This window comes from Mustela lutreola, chromosome 2 (genome assembly GCF_030435805.1).
Source record: "Mustela lutreola isolate mMusLut2 chromosome 2, mMusLut2.pri, whole genome shotgun sequence".
Classification (NCBI taxonomy): domain Eukaryota; kingdom Metazoa; phylum Chordata; class Mammalia; order Carnivora; family Mustelidae; genus Mustela; species Mustela lutreola.
This window is the reverse complement of record NC_081291.1, coordinates 218,413,143-218,430,027: the sequence shown is the minus strand read 5'-3', so window position 1 is coordinate 218,430,027 and position 16,885 is coordinate 218,413,143. Positions and strand designations below refer to the sequence as shown.

The following is a 16,885-nucleotide window of genomic DNA, read 5'->3' as shown; positions in this document are numbered from 1 at the left end:
GCTCACATCATGTTTGCACTGAGGTGCTCCTCTCTAGGAAATAAATTTGGGACTGGTGATGAAGACTTGTAAATCACTGCACAAGGAGCAGAAGTTAACCACATGGGTCAATGAGATCTATATAAAAGAAAAATACCAAAAGCAGAAGGCAGATGAGGACAGAATCTTGGAGACTGACTACATTGAGGAGAAGGAGAGGGGACTTTCCAGCAAAGCAGCTGGAGAAAAGGCAGCCCGATGGTTGGACAGCCATGTATGTTCACCAGAGTGGACAACTAAGAAAATAAGATTTCAGGAAAGAGAACATGATCTAGAGGTCAAGGATTTGAGGGTGCACAGGAGACACTGACCCTCTGAGAGGTTAAGTCCTAGAAAGGAGGGGAACACCTGTTTCCCAAAGACAGGGCCGAAAGAGGAAATGTCATACCCACTACACATGTATTTATTGAGCACCTACTATTTTCTAGACTATTCCAGACACACAGGATACCAGTGTACCAACAAAACACTTATTCTCATGAAGCTTCTGTTCCAGTTGAGGGGAAGGGGAAGAGAAATAGGAAAAGCTGTAGGAAAATATTAAGCAATAGAGGATGAAACTTGATGAACTCTGCTCTTAGTCCAGCGAATGATAGTATGGTCCTTTGGAGTAAGATGAGCAGGGATGAAGATGTGGAAGGATCTGGGCTGCTTCCCGAGAAGCCAGGAGAAGAGAAAAGAGATGAAGAAAGAATTCAACCAGCCACAGGGTCATGAACCCCTCACACAGGACCTGGTCTCTCGGCTGCACCTGCTGTGACTTTGCAGACGCTGTGCAGCCTGGGAGCCCTGACTGAGTACGGAAGAGGGGAGGTGCCCAGAACCAGGGACTGGCAAGGCCTCCACGGTAAAAGGTTACCGGGCCTTGGGATTACAAATACCACGTTAGAAACATAAACATCTGAAAACCACAGAATGTAAATGCTCAAGGTCACAGCACACTCATCAGCTCGTGGGATCCATACGGTAATTGAGCACATTAAGAAGCCTACTAGCTCTGCTATTGAGTTTTAGAAGGGCTGTAATTTAGTATCGCCAGCTATCAATTAGGCCTGTTTTCCTCATCTGTAAAATGAGAGGGTTGGATGAAATGGTCTCCAAGCTCTCTTCAGCATGGGCAGCGGTGAATATCAGAGCACACGCGAAATTCTGAAACTCATTTACTTCTTTAGCATGTACACTGGATGTGTGACTCTCGGTGCTCAACAGTGCAACTGCAGGGCTAACCCAGCCATGGGCTAACTGAGCCCTTGGTCTTATGGGCCATCCTGGTTTTACAAACAAATTGCCCCATGAAAATACACAACCTAAATTCTGGTGGGAGAGATCTCAGGTGTTATGGGTAATGGATAAGTTATTGACAGGACATTGGAATAGACCGACAAGAAAACTATTAGGGATGAATAGGTTCTCATATTTGCAAGCTGGGGGAATAATTTTGTTAATATTGGGGGGAAGGGGGAGACACGGTTTAAAGGACACCAAGAAAGAAAGGAAGAGAGGAGGGAAGAAAGAAAGGAGAGGGATGAAGGGAGGCGGAAGGAAGGAAAGAAAGAAAAGGAGCTTTTCAAGTATTAGAATGAATAGCCAAGGATATCAAATAAAGTTATATACATGCGAGAGCATGTGTTATCTCAGAGATAAGATGAATTTATAGCAATGTAGGTAGGCTCTTTCTCACTTCCAAAAATTATGAAGAGCTATTCAGGCCTTAAGTAGGTCCTAAAAACCCAACATAAAATGTAATCACCCGTACAATCAGTAAGGCTAACTAGGATACTAGTAATATTAGATGATTAGATAATCTAATTTAATATTAGATAATATTAAATGACAGTGGCTAACTAGGATACTAAGATATTTTGAATATCTTATCACTTTTCACACGCAATGCCATTGGTGGATAATATGATACATGATATTGAAAGAGATAAACCTAAGGATGTATGCCTGTTCACACAGCTGCATTCTTCGTATACTGTGTTACTAAGATCAAGAGCTTTAGGGCTCAAAACCCAGCACTGATTCTGCAAGTTATTTATTTGCAAATTTAATCTGAATTAAGAGCTAATTGCTATTTTTAGTAGTGTGCTTGATGCATTACTAACAGTTCTATAGCTTTTGTTTAAGCAAATAAATTGGGATTTCAATCTTTACAGTATAGGGTACAAGTATTATTCACTCTTTTTCCCAACAAATTTAATGCTGTATTTTATTTGCAATGTCATAGAGTCGTGCTAATACATAGTCAAGCACCAGATATTTCAAAAGTGGAAGTTTTCTTCAAATCAGTAAGATTCATACTAGTGGAAATGAAATAGAATAGAGAGTAGGGAAAAAATCATGCCTGAGGTCAAGCTGAATCATTTTGGTTGGACCTTCCAGAAATTCCCTGGTCTTTTGAGGTTTGGGTGTTTTATTTTTCCCTTCCTCTGTACCACCCTGAGTGAGCAGCAGGAAGCACTCTGGGGGTCTTACCTCGAGCCCAGGTGCTGGAGCCCAGCTCAGCTGAAGGTCCCAGGAATCCACGGTGGTCATGCCGGGACCTGGCTCTGCAGGAAATAATGCTGGGCTTCTGGGAGAGTGTGTACAGTCCAAACCTTGGGCTCCATGCTCATGTGATAGCTGAGAGAATGGGTGGGAACCTGCCCTCTACCCCAGGAGGCAGACGCTGGGCGTTTGAGCAGTCCTCACCCATTTCCATGGTGGATGAACAGCAGGGCTCTGGGGCCACCAGGACTCCCAGCACAGGACTTTGGTTCTTATGAGTAAATGATGGTACCTTTGTCAAAAAAGGTATCTATATCTGATTTTTTAAATTTATTTTTTATTTTCAGCATAACAGTATTCATTATTTTTGCACCACACCCAGTGCTCCATGCAATCTGATTTTTTTTTTTTTTTTTTTTTTTAGTTATTTGGCAACAGAACTGTTAAATAGAACTACCATGTGAAAGGCAGTATGGCATTTTCTCATTCTTCATAGGTGCTGGGTGGGTGGTGGGAGACACTGGAAATTCTTTCTCTCTCTTGAATTCTCTCCAGAGTGCTCTGGAACCTTGGAAAATGATCTGACCAAGTATCACATTTTAGGGGGCGCCTGGGTGGCTCAGTCAGTTAAGTGTCTGCCTTCGTCTCAGGTCGTGATCTCGGGATCCTGGGATCGAGCTCAGTGGGGAGCCTGCTTCTCCCCCACCTCTGCCCCTACTCCCCCCACTTGTGCTCTTTCTCTCTCTCTCTCTCTCAAAAAATAAATACAATTTAAAACAAACCAAAACAAAAATAATTATAATTTAGTAGCTCTCATAGCTGTCACGGGCCTCCCACTCTGTCAGGAGCCTGATCCTGGGGCTAGGTCACAGGTTTTGTGGTTTGTTTTTAAAACACCAGGCTAAGATTTATCTCCAAAATATTTTTTATGTTTATGTTATTATAAATGGTATTGCTTTTTCAATTTTAATTTATGATTGCTGCTGGAATATAGAAATAAAAATGATTTCTTAAAAATATTTTATTTATTTGAGAGAGAAAGAGTGCATACAGACTCCCCACTGAGAGGGGAGCCTGATGCGGGGGCTCGATCCCAGGATCCCGGGATCATCACCTGAGCCAGAGACAAACACTTAATGGACTGTGCCACTCAGGTGCCCCTAAAAGTGATTTTTTTCTATGTCAATCTTATATCCACAACCTTGCCAAACTTACTTATTAATTTTAATAGCCTTTTTTTGTTCCATAGGACTTTCTACATAAATGATTGACATTTCTGAATAAAGATAGTTTTTTTTTCCAATAAAAAACAAAAACAAATAAAAGGCAAACAAACAAATACCAGGCTACCATGGGCCTCTTTTGGTGAGTAATTATCTTAAACAAATGGGAACACACTCCCCGACATTGGATGGACCTCATGCACCTTCCTTTTCCGTGACTTCCACATGTGTTTCCACAGAGGTTTCTTCCCTGCCAGTCTGCTCCTATAGCGACCTCTGGACAGGATGTGGACTATCTGCACGGAATAATAATGACCGGGCCTGCAGCGGGGGTGTGGATGACTATATAGTGCGAGCAGTGCGGCACACAGGCTCCCTGCTTTCTGACTAGAAGAGATGGAGTTCAGCTCAGTCCTCAGGGGTTTTCCTTATAGGACCGCCCTTAAGAATGACAGTTCAGGGAAGGGGCTGCTGACAGATGTCAACAGTTGAGGGACAGTAGGAATGGTTCACCTGTGTTAAACCTGTTCTCTCTCTCTGTACACACACATACACACACGCTCTGGTCCAATTTATAGATTTTTGTCATCTTCCCTTGATTTTGACAAAACTGGATGAATCACCACATATTCATTGAATGTTATTCCATCGTCAGCTTTGTCCTGTGCACTTTGGTGATAGGGAACAACATGATATCATGGAAAGGTACAAAGTTGGAGCCAGACAGACTTGGGTTCACATCTCAGGTCTTCCGCCACAGCAGTGAGGGGCAAGTCTGCAAAGTCTAAAAGCCGACTGCCGGGTGCATCCATAGGACAAGGGAAAACGCCCCGTGGGGTGTACTTGGGCTGGTGGCTTCGGACAAGGATCCAGCCTCTCTGATTCCTTTCAGAAAAGGGAGAAGAAAAAGCTGGCCTGTAATAGACTAGGATCACCCAAATGCAGGGTGCAAAGCAGGACTCTGAGGAGGGTAGCTGGTTGCCACTTGGTCAAATGTGACAGACCCTGCTTAAGGGACCTGCCATCTGATTGGGGTGAGGGGTGATGCCTGCACTAAACCCATACACACTCAGGGACCCAATATATGAAAAGGTCTTGGTGTCACAGACATAGTCTAGGTCTGGTTCTGCCCAGAGTAAAGGAACTTCAGGGAGTCCAGGGGTGGGGAGACTCCGTGGAAGGGAAAGCCAAGCTGAATGGGTCTTGAAGGAAGGGGGTCGGAGGTGCATAACGAGGCTGGGAGAATAAGGAAAGATGAGCACCTTTGAGGAAAGAGACCACGCGGGCAAAGGCAGTAAGGTGAGGACGAATCCAGAGCAACTGGACAGGGAACTTGGTGAGGAGAGGGGAGAGGAGTGTGCAAACTGAGCTCAGTGACAGAGAGTGCTGGCTCACAGGCACCCGTTCAACGCTTAGGACAGTCAGGTTCCACGCCAGCAAGCAAGACCGCTCCTAGCTGCAAAAGTCCCCGACTCTCAGGGACACCTGGTGTTTTGGTGCCCAACTTCCTCTCTGTCTCCTTTTCCCTGATTTTAGAGAGCACCGTGGTTTCTTTCCATACCAGCCGGTGCAGTATGTACTCAATTTATAGTTTACAGGGATTTCTCACACACCCATGTATGTTTTCCACTGAAGTCTGTACTTTTTCCTAGACCCACCCAAATTCCAGAGCATGGTTCATTCGTATGCCAAGTTCGTCGTATTTCTCTTTGTCACTCTCCTCTCCTCCTAAAACCTAGCAGAAAGTTACCTTTTTAATGTTTCTATGTGTTTTTGATATCAAAAAAAGAAGGATGTCAAAAAATAATTACAAGGGTAATTTCTGATTGAATATGCATTGAGAACAACCCAGTAAATCAGCTTCTGCCAATTCGAAATCTTGTTCATCCAAGTTTGAGTAGCTATAGGAGTATAATCCCTTTTATAAGTAAAAGAATAATAAAAAAAATCTGTTTGAAGATTTTGTAAGGGTGGTGACCTGGACTTTGGATTCTAAGTCTGGAATCCAGTCTTCTGGATTCTGAGTTCCTTTATAAAGTCAGTTTTTAAAAAAACAGGATTGTATAAACAGGGAATTAAGTCCCTGGGGAGGAAAGTAAGCTTGTTCTGGTCATTTGGAGAATGCTTGTTATCTATTGATTCCTAGAAGACAGAAGAGACTTCCCAACATTTTCACAAAAAGCATCTCATTTAACTCCCCCAAGAATTGCTCCAAGTCTACAGATGAGAGATTGAGAAGTTATGTAACTGGTGGAGGACCACACAGCTCTCCAATCTAGGACTTCTGCCTCCAAATCTACACTTTTCCTCTCTGGCCACCTTAAGGAAAAGCCTGTGTTTACCTTAGACTAGGGCGGGGGGCGGTAGGGATGCTGAGGAGTCCACATGGGGGGTGGGAACCTTGAACAGAAGAAGAAAGAAACAGCATGCTCAATTCAAGTCTTCCCATGTGCCCCCAACTATGCAAAGACGTGGAGGTTCTGAACATCAGTGTGCCTTACCCAAGGGCTCCATGGCTGGGAGTCTGCATGCCCAGAATTCACATCTAGGAATGTCGGCTTCCAAAGTCCAAAGTCTCTTGTCATGAGATCGGCCTGCCTCTCTTAACAACTACCTGCCAGGAGCTTGTTCTCACTCCTCTCCTGTTTCTGTTAGGGCTTTCAGAACTCTTGTCACATGTATATGTTCTCCTATCCAGAAGTTTCCGAAATATTACCCACCGGATTTTTGCTAAGAAAATGAAATTCTCCTATATATATATGTTTAATTCTCCTATATATTTTAATTCTCCTATATATTTTTTTAAAATGACTCTCATAAGCTCTTTATGTTTTTTTTTTTTTTTTCAACATAACAGTATTCATTGTTTTTGCACCACACTCAGTGCTCCATGCAATCCATGCCATCTCCAATACCCACCACCTGGTACCCCGACCTCCCACCCCCTGTCCATTTAAACCCCTCAGATTGTTTATCAGAGTCCATAGTTTTGCTGAACTTTTGTTTAATCACAGCACAGCACCAAGAAACCAGAAGGTAGTCCCAGCAAAACAAACTTTAAGCTATAGGTCCAATGCCAACAGCAGCTAATTGTTCTGAGAGAACTGGCATTGCTTACTCATTCTTTTTCCCTCGTTAGGACTGTCTTTGTCAGATCCTGCTTGTGTTCAAAAGGTCACTGATCTTATGAAAGAATAAACTTGAAAAGTCTTGCTTTAATCACTGCAGTAATTAGCAAATTTGGACACTGCATTATCTTTCCCTTTTTACTGGAAACACAGTCAAGAATGGGCTTGTCATTTATCCAGAGTGTCTGAGGAGAACTGAAGCTTGTAACTTGCAAAAAGCAGGTATCCACCCAGGTGTGAAAGGGCCTGAGTTTCTAGAACCTTCCTTCAGGAGCACATGTAAGCTCCCCTCTGCACTAAGCCTATACTTTTAAATCAAGATAGAGGTGAATTTATTGACTCACTTATTTGAGTTTCAGGAGGAAAGGGAATGGGCTAGCCACCCTTAGAATGGGGCACGGAGGGAAAGAAACTCACTATCAATGGGCTCTGAAGGAGCCATCCTTCAGGCTTCCAAGGACTCTGATTTGCCAACCAAATGAAAATCTCTGTCCTCTAATTTTTTATCTGCAGTGTGCATTGGGAAGAAGCCATCAAGCCCTCTTCACCATCTTTTCTTTCTGGCACCATCAGACCACCAGAAGCTTCCTTCCCTCAACTTCCAAACCTGCTTCTCACCTGCTATGATAAATGAGTCAAGAGGATGTCAACAAGAGCCTCTCTAGAAAGCTCCTGCTGTCGGTTGCTCCTTTAGTCCTCTAACTGCTTCTCTGATGATTCATTCTCTTTGTGCATGGTAGACTTTCCCTCTTCTCTATCCCAGGCCCCCACCAGTTTTGTTCCCCAAGGTCCTATGCTCATCCACCTTTATTTCTCTTTATTCTGTCTCTTGTGTCCACCACCTAGCCCTCTGGACCATGCCTGGTTCCATCACGTTAACTGCTGCTGACCAACAGCACTTATTCTGAGATCTACTCTGTGTTTCCAACATCCCCTGGGATACCTTTCCTAGAGAACTGACCAGAACTGACTTGTCCCAAACATAAATCATATTTTTCATTCTCCTCGAATTAAGTTACTTCTCCTGATTTTTGGTTCCAAACAATGGCATCCCCATTCCACCACCTGTCTGTAAAATCCTTCTCTCCTGCCTAATCTTGTACAAGCCAGGACGTTCTGCCTTCTAATGTAACTTACAAGCACCTTCCTGTCCCTTTCTGCTGTCGCTCTGGGCTCCAGGTCTTCATGTCTTTTACTGGCCTCTCAAAACCACCTGGCAAGTCATGTGGCCTTCACTGCCAGACTGGTGTTCCTAAAGTGTAGCTCAGAGCCCTAAAACCAAAGCTTTCATTGACTCCTCACTGCTTACCAAACTGAACCCCAAACAGTGCTTGGCATCCAGCCTGCCCTTGAGTCTCATCTCTGGAGGCTCACCTTCAAGGGCGCGGTCTCTTGAGGCCAATGACCTTGCTTCAAAGATGGCTTCACCTCTTCTGAAGCAAGTTACATAACCTCTGAGCCCTGCTTTCCTCTTGAAAACAATGTTCATAATAAAGTCTACTGGATAAGATGGACAGTTGTTAAAATTAAAGCAGTTCTATAATCAAGTAGCCTTCAGTGAGCACTCAGCATCATCACCTTGGCTACTGCCAGCACTGAGCCTCCTTCTCTCCCTGGTGCACCTGCCATTCTCTGACTAATGGCTTCCCCTCCCATCCTGACTATCAAAGTCCTCTTCATTCTCCAGTGCTCTCTGGAATGCCCCAGGGCTTTCCTGACTCTCCCAAACTATCTGGTCTTATCTCTTGATTATCTCCAGCTGTTCGGAATCGCTCCTCCAGCAGTTCTCATGTTCTGCCTGGCACCACAGATGTTCTGCTCTTAGAGTGGTTTTTATTATTCCTCCACCTCTTTCCCACCCACACATCCTCACAGCAGCAGACTGGGGCTCCTTGAGACCAAGGACTGAGTCTTCTCTCCCCAGATCTAGCCTCCTGCTGAGCAAGTTGCCCGCACACACATGGTGGGTGAAGGGGACTAGGGCTTGAGCTAACTATGCAAAATCCTGGTCAGATTTGATTAAAAACTCATTAAATATGCATTTCTACCCACTTTAGGGCTAGTATGTCACAGACCATTTCTTTAGCTATTGAAAACTAAATGAAATGTTCTACAAAAAGCATAGTTTATAGAACATCCCCAGTAGACTGGACTAGACAAGCTAATATATCCATCATTAAAAAATTTATTTTTGACTATAGATACACTCACACAGCCTTCGACTCTGAAACACTGTGTGTCGGCGTAGACTGCTCCCGGTCAGAGAGAGATGCGTTTGATGATGATCCCAGAAAGGTGGTTTTTGTAAATTTTAGTCCTAGAATGTTTCATCCCTAAAATGGATAATCTTAGGAAACTCTCAACTTAAAATTTAAAACACATTCAGAGCCAAATACCTGTATTGCCCTAGCTAGGCTAATACAAGCCCCGGATCAAACAGCCCTTGAGGGCGACTTGAATGATGTGACGTTAGGGCCTGGTGCCCTGGATTGGCCAAACTGGGGATAAAGATCACTGTCTTTTTCCCCAGCAAATTCCTCCTCTTCTTTCTTTCCCTTGTTTTCATCCTTCAGGTCAGACTTTCGGTCCTCACTCCCACGCCGAAACTATGGAGTTTTATTTCAATTTCCTTCTTTCCTAAATATTTTCCATGGCGCCTATTTTCCATGTATGGGTTTACTCGACTACTTTGTTGTAGGCTCAGTTTGCCCTGTAGAAACGCCTAAAAATGTGTCTCCCTTCCATAACAACCTCACTTAAGCAACTCTAGCAGTCAATCTATCACTGTGTAATGTTCACCAAGGGGGAAAAAAAGTGCACCAGTTTGTAGTTTTCAGATATATGTATCTGGGTAAAAGTTTTCTGTTGGCATAAATGCAGGTCACGGTTCAACTGAAGATGTAATTATAGCAAAACCCCATCTGCATGCCAATGCGTGTTGATTCAACAGCGTCACCTGAGGGACTGTTTGGGCCAAGCTCTGGGAGTGCCGTGGAAGAATCAGGGAAAATCTCCATTGCCGTGGACTCCCACTTCAGTAGGCGAAAGGGACACATTGATGGGCTCTTGTAATGTGGTGCCAAGTGGGATGAACCAGCTAGTGCGGGGAGGGGAGGGACACCTACACAGGGCCCCTAGCCTAGGTGTCGTGGGTCGTAGATGACTTTCTGGTGCTCGAGCCAGACCTGCCTCTAAGCAGTGGAGGACCTTCGTCCCCTTGCTTACAGACAATTAATTTATAGACATAGTGAAGAAAACAAAATCCCAAGAGGGAGAATAGACATGATCTTTCAAAGGAATTATAAAATGTGGTGCATGGTAAGACTAGACAGAGCAATGGCCTCACTGATTCCCCGGTTCAAATAAGAAGTGTATTTACAACTCACGTTTAATTCTGAGCCACAAACAAGATTCTGTGGCTGTGGGCTGCGTACATGTAGTTTTTTTGTTTTTTTTTTTGTTTTTTTTTAATACATCAAACCCATAAAAAGCAAGCAGATGATTTAATCAAATACCTCTTCGAGGCTTACCTGTATTTTTCATTCTCATCTGCCTTTACGTCATGCTGTATTTGTGTGAGGGTATGTGGATGTGCCTTTGAAAAGCCATGTAAATCCCGAGGGAGTCAGATGGAGGTAGAGTAACAAAGAAGAGAAGAGTCAGTTCATTCTTAGAGGCTAACTACCTGTGGTCATGTTGCAGTCCCGAAAGCAGGCCAGTCACCCGTGGGGACAGCTCAGGTCCCAAAGGTATAACTCGCAGCCAAGGAGCACATGAACATCACAACATGTTCTTTCTTGGAACACATGACACCTTGCCCACTCCATACCAATCATAGCCCAGGAAGGTGTCTCCAGTGGGGGTCCACGAGATATTAGTCAGAGGAGCGAAGAGTGGTAGGAAGGAAGCAGGAGGAGGTGGGAGGCAGTTCCGTAGCCCAACATGGTTGCATGACTTGGGACTCAAAGTTAAAGGATGCGTCTGCTGCGACATTTGGCGGAGTTTTCACACACTGATGAGGACTGCAAAGGCCGAGTGGGAGCCACAGACTATGATAGATTCCTATCTGAGTACAAGCTGCTGTGTTTTTTGGCAGGGCGAGAGCGACATAGAACCCCTTTCAGGTCTCTTTGTTTGCCGGCGGAACTTCCCAGGGTAGACGATGCTTCAGGAGACCTCCTCCAGCTTTTTGGGTAGGGGAACCACTCCTGCCCCCAGACCCCTGAGCCAGGAAGAAGAGGACCAGCACCTACCAGGTCTCTCCCAGTCCCTAGAAACGGAATCATGGAGGTGCTGAAGGGGCGACCTCAACTCCCCTTACCTCCCAAGGCAGCTTTGGCTGCCTTCGAGAAGCCACGTATCCTGCTCATACAGGCCAGGTGGGTTGAGGTGTCAGAAACTGGACGCTGAGTATCTCTTGGTCGGATTATCCCAGTGTTCTCATGGACAAAATCGAGCCGCATGACGTAAAACCCAGCTCCTTTCCTAAGGAATGTTGTTAAGACCAACATCATGGGCACCTGGGCGGCTCAGTCAGTTAAGCATCTGTCTTCCACTCGGGTTCATGATCCCGGGGTCCTGGCACCCCGTGTCGGGCTGTCTGCTCAGTCGGGAGCGTACGTCTCCCATTGCCTCTCCTCCTGCCACTTGTGTTCTCTCTCTCCCCAATGAACAGATAAAATTAAAAAACTAACAAACAAACAACACACATTACCATGACAGCATTTTTTTTTTTTTTCTGGACACTGCTTAGATAGCAAAGTGGGGTATGTTTCATCTTTAATATGGACCTCAGGTAGAAATTACAGATTTGAAATTCATTAAAAAAGACAATATGTTGGAAATAAGGCACCACAGTATTGGGATGTTGTGAACACCGGTCTATACACAAACAGTCTCAATATCAGTGTCTAGGCTAAAGGCACAGCCTTGCTGCATTTGTCACTTGCATATATTTATCTGTCTGTGGTGTGGCTCACTATCTGTTTATATGTAAATTCTTTCCATGGACTTTTGCAAACATAAAGACAGGGCGGGGTCTCATTCCTTAGTATTTGAAGAATTCTAGACAAAGGAACCAAGTGCTCTAGGGTCACATATTTCTCTTCAGTCTCTAGCAGGTATGTGGGGCTGGGGTTTTTAGGAAGAGTACAGATGACATCAAGTTTTGTGATGTTTCAAAGCAAAGGATAAACTTCTCCAATGTGTTCTCAAAGGCAGGAGGAAAGGGAAACTCAGGAAGTAAGAAAGCCAGACTCGGGGAGCTGACCTTTGACAGAGTAGCGTAGGATGGAGCAAGATATCCATCCCACCATATTTGAAGACATAAACATCGCTAAGTGAGAGCGTTCTCTGGCCTGGTGGGCATGGATTCTGCAAACATTCGTATGGAGAAATGGTGCAGTTACCCTGCTGCCTGACCTGGAAACACCGTTAACAGAAATGGAGGGAAGAGGCTGTCCCTTGCCAGACACATGGATGTTTCATGGACATTCGATGGGGGCAAACTCTCCAGTCTCTTAGAAGAGAAGCACATTCTCGCTGCCTTTAATATCATGCTCGGTTCTAGGCTCACGACTAGCGCGAGGTTCTGGTTTTAACTGGAGTTAAGGCTTTTCAAATGGAAAAGGTGCACCATTAATTCCCATACCCACACAGTCTGCTGAAGGAAAAACAGAACTTTGATAGCATCTTGCCCTTGGGCCTAATTATGGCCTAAAGGTTTGGCCACAGCACAAGGATCTACATTTCACGGCAACCTGCCAGTGAAATGAGAAACATTCTACATATCGCCCAGATCAATTTTCCATATATCACCGATCATTAGATATGTATAAGCACGATGGTATTTTCGCTTATCACTTTCCAGTTACTCAGAGGCCAGCCAGCAGTTAAAATTTACATAAGTGAATACAACCATTCCTTCAAAAGGCAAGTACTGGGCCTTTATTATGTATGACACAGAGTGGATTTATCATGAAGGTAATGAAACCAAGCTTCAGGGAGCCTCACTTATACTCATACAAGCCCTCTCCAAAACCTTGTACCTAATTTTCTAGTCATGCTTTTGCATTCATTTTCCTTAAAGAGCCCCCCAACCCCCAGCTGTATATTTTTCAAGCCCCATATGATCTTGATCAGACTTTGGCGAGGTCCTGGAGAAAACACAAGAATCTCAGTTATCAGCCTGAGACTAGGGCAACTTCGACAGAAATAGGATGTAGATTCAAACCCAAACCTGACTACCGGGTCCTCAAATCAGCTGAGAATTTGATCCATGCTGCTGGAGTCCCCTTCTGAGCCCCCTGTGTAGTCCCATGGCCCCACAATGATCTGTAACCCCAGGGACGTGGTCAGGGGGAGAAGCCAGAAATGCGGATGGGAGGATGAGTGTCCGGTGGAGCCTGGTGGCTCTTAACCAGCCGATTCCCTGGTGAGCAGAGAGCTTGATGCGGGGCTCGATCCCAAGACCCTGGGATCATGACCTGTGCTGAAGGCAGACGCTTATCCGACGGAGCCACCCAGGTGCCCCACGGATTTGCTTATTTTCCCTCTTTCATCTGAACCAAGTAACACTTACAAAATAAAACTTTTAGATTATACATTATTTTCTCTCATTCTGTGCCCTCATGTCTCCCTTTAAAGGAAGGGAAGGAGGCTACCCTTTTCTCCTTTGGTTGAGGGAAGGTTTGGCATTCCTAGGGCTGCTGGTTTCTGGCTCCACAGTTCCCTTTCCCTGTCTGTGAAACGAGCACAGGGAAGCTGCTGGAAGGACAGCAAGGAGCCAGGGGGTAGGGTCAGATCTGTCCCCTGCCAGGGCTCTGCCTTCTTGAGGGGCACAGAGCACGGCCCAGTTTGGTTTGCTTTGCTCCTCTGCTACCCACTTCCCAGCTCGGTCACTCTCCATTCTCCAGCTGGACCCACAACCCCACAGCCCAGGGCTCCATGAGACAGAAGTACAGGGCAGGGGAGAGGGAAGGATGGATGATAACCGCTGCCTGATACGCCTCCTGCATTTACCCACTAACATGCAACAACCTCTTCTCTGCAAGCCTATAAGCTAACATTAACTCTGGCCAGAGCTCCCAGACTATTTTTGGAATAAACTTACTCTGACTTGAAAGATGAATTAGAACGCATTTGGAGACACCCCCATTTCCTCCAGCGTGAGGTGCTTTAATTGTTGCCGGTGGAGAGACGGTGGCTGAAGTACTCATATATTAATGACTGCGGGAAATGATTAGGGAGGTGGATATGTCCTGAGCAGGGGCTCGCCATCTGTGCCCATCATGCCTACGGCTCCATCTGTGGACTGCTGTGCTGGCTGTAAGATTCCGATGCAGCCAACAGGCAAATAGAGTCCACAAACGACTCTGGACTCTGATGTGGGGCATGTGAGGAAGTCAAGAGGATTGCTCAGTCTCTAACCGAGGAGGGGGTGAGGCAGGAAAGGGTATTTCAAGTGCTTGACATTCACCGATTACTTCTGAAAATGTTTGCCTCTACACAGTCAGTACCACACATTGGTGCTTTTTCTTGTACTGACCATGTTGCTGTCTTTCAGGTATATAATTACACACACACACACACACACACACACACACATCTCAAAAAAAGAAAGCGCAGCCCTTCCCAGACTTCCTCCACACACGGGCAGAGCAGGCGTGCACTGAGCCCTGTGTCAAGGAGCCAACAGACCTGCTTTTGTTGGCTTTCATGACGGCTGGTGTGGGAAGCCTAGGGTCTCTCTCTCTCTCTTCCCCCCCCAAAAACAAGCTGTCTGCACTGGGTTTAAGCGTGAGGCGAGGAAATTGGGGAAAGAGCACTTTCCGTAAAATGACCACAACTGTTGGTGGAGGAAGGAGTGGTGAGAGGGTGCATGGGCTTTTTACTAAAAATGTGTTTTCCTTAAGCGACCAGAATCACAACATTCAACCACGTCTATTCCTAACAAACCCCCAAAGTACGTAGGCGTCTCCTTAGCTCAGTGAAGACGTGTCAGCTCCGTTATTTGATTAGCATTTCTGAGATGTGATTACCTGATCTGGTTGAACTCTTCTACTTTCTAGCCTTTTCTGAAGACTTGACATGTGACCTCTGGGTGGCTCCCTGAATGGTCATTAATTCTATTCTCAGCTAGAAAAGTAGGAAAACTGCTAAAAAATCAAAACCAAACCAAACAAACAAACAAACAAAAAAACAATCCCCCCAAACCCAGGGAAGGAACAGCGGAGGGAGCTGAGCCCGAGGTGAAGTCCTCACTCCGTTCCCCTCTGAGCCTCCCAACCCGGTCCACAGAGAGATGATGTTTCAACTCGCGGTAGTGGAGGCAGTTGACTCTTTTCTTGGGATTCTTGGGACAACTTTAAATTGAGAGAATTCTTCACCTAAGGCTGTTGTTGATCGTTACATGGCTGTTTAAACATTGACAAGAGAGGACAAAATGGGGTAAGATCTGGGATAACAGTCGATGGTGCTTCTGTGTGTGTGTGTGTGTGTGAGAGAGAGAGAGAGAGAAAGAGAGAGAGAGAGAGAGAGATTTGGGGGTTTCAAAGAAAGGATTTTACAAATCAGTTGTCATTTTTCTTTTCAAAATTATTCCTTCAGGTAAAAAAAAAAAAAAAAAAAAAGAATGAAAATATTTTCCATTCACAAGACATAAACCTACATGTGTGAATGGAGTGGGACGAATCATTTTGCTCTTTAATTTTCCTGAGTTGAACATTGCATTCGTTGTCAGGGTCCTAACCTGTGACTGTCAGAAGTTGGGAGATCAAGAAACACCTCATTGAAAGACAAATTCTTGTTTCCTTCAGGCGACTAAATGCGGAAGTGCAGACAGGAGATAAAAAAAAAAAAAAAACCTAGCTTCATGGAGGCAGCGTGGAAATTCCACCCAGAGGAACACTTCTTAGCTGAGAGCCATCTAAACTCACAGGAAATCATGCGCAGGTTCTAAGACACATTATCCACAGGTTGTGAACAAAGGTTCATAATGTTTCCAAAGTCCGAATTGTTTACCTTCCTTCCACCTACCGCGGAAAACTTACGTAACTTTTTTTTTTTTTTTTTTTTTTCCTCGTAAGGATAGGTAACAGATTTTAAAATATTCCGGTGAGGTTTCGCCTTAAGGCAACCTACACTGACTTCTCCCCGGACAAAGGAAACTGACTGCCAGAAAAAGACCCCAGAACTCTATAATCACTGAAAATCAGTAACAAACTTGCTCTGACAGACACTGTGAGAGAAAAACACTTGCAAGGAGAAGTCGGAGTCATTCCTTCCCTCCACCTAGATCACTTACACCCACAGCAAACAAGACAACATCTGGATATTGTTTCACAGGCAAGAATAAAGCACTTTCCCCCCCCATCATTAAGTAAAAAACCCGTTTTCCACATGCAAACAGCACTTGTAAATTTCCCCCAGATAAGCTTGGAAGTTTTGAATGATTTAAGTGAGTTTTAAGAGAATCACCGCTCGCTCATTGCCTGGGAGTAAAGTTTTTCAGAAATCTCTCCAGCCGGCTGAGTGCTCCGGTGTTGACCGAGGCGCATACCTCCTACCTGCAGGGACAGATGCACTGGACTCCTGCCTCGATGGCGAGCTATGCCCCGGCGAGGGAATGACCGGTCGATGCAGGTTGTCTTGGGGAAGATAGGTGTTCAGGTTCTCTCAAAGTGAAGAAAAGTCTCTCGCTGCTCGCTGTCAGTCAAAAACAAGTTGGTACAAGTTTGAGTAGGATTTACCTGAAGGAACTGAAGAGAGGAAGAAGGAGATTGGAAGAGATTGAGCCGAGGGAGGAGGGACAAGGAGGGAGGAGGGAGGGGGAGAAGCAGAGGGAGAAAGGGAGAGGGAAAGAGGGCTCCGTGATGTCGGCAGTATGCCTTAAGGAGATCTACAGACCAGCAAGAGATTCGAGTGGACCCCCAGTCCTGAGCCCTCTGAACACCTGTAGGAAAGAAAACGAACGTCCTTTTAAAGAAAAGAGCCAGTTAATCTTTG

General features: G+C 45.1%; 1 protein-coding gene across 4 annotated transcripts in view; it reads right to left on the bottom strand.

Annotated features, from left to right (window-relative positions):
* Nucleotides 1-16,885, bottom strand: part of KCNJ15 (potassium inwardly rectifying channel subfamily J member 15) — a 76,839-nt gene that overhangs the window by 30,009 nt on the left and 29,945 nt on the right. The window contains exon 1 of one of the 4 annotated variants that reach the window (XM_059164726.1): nucleotides 16,447-16,768. The exons of 1 other annotated variant lie outside the window; for it this stretch is intronic. The gene's annotated coding sequence lies outside the window, so the exon portion shown is untranslated. Of the gene's footprint in view, nucleotides 1-16,439; nucleotides 16,769-16,885 lie in introns of those variants that run through there. 2 more of the 4 variants (XM_059164728.1, XM_059164727.1) reach the window with 2 other exon arrangements.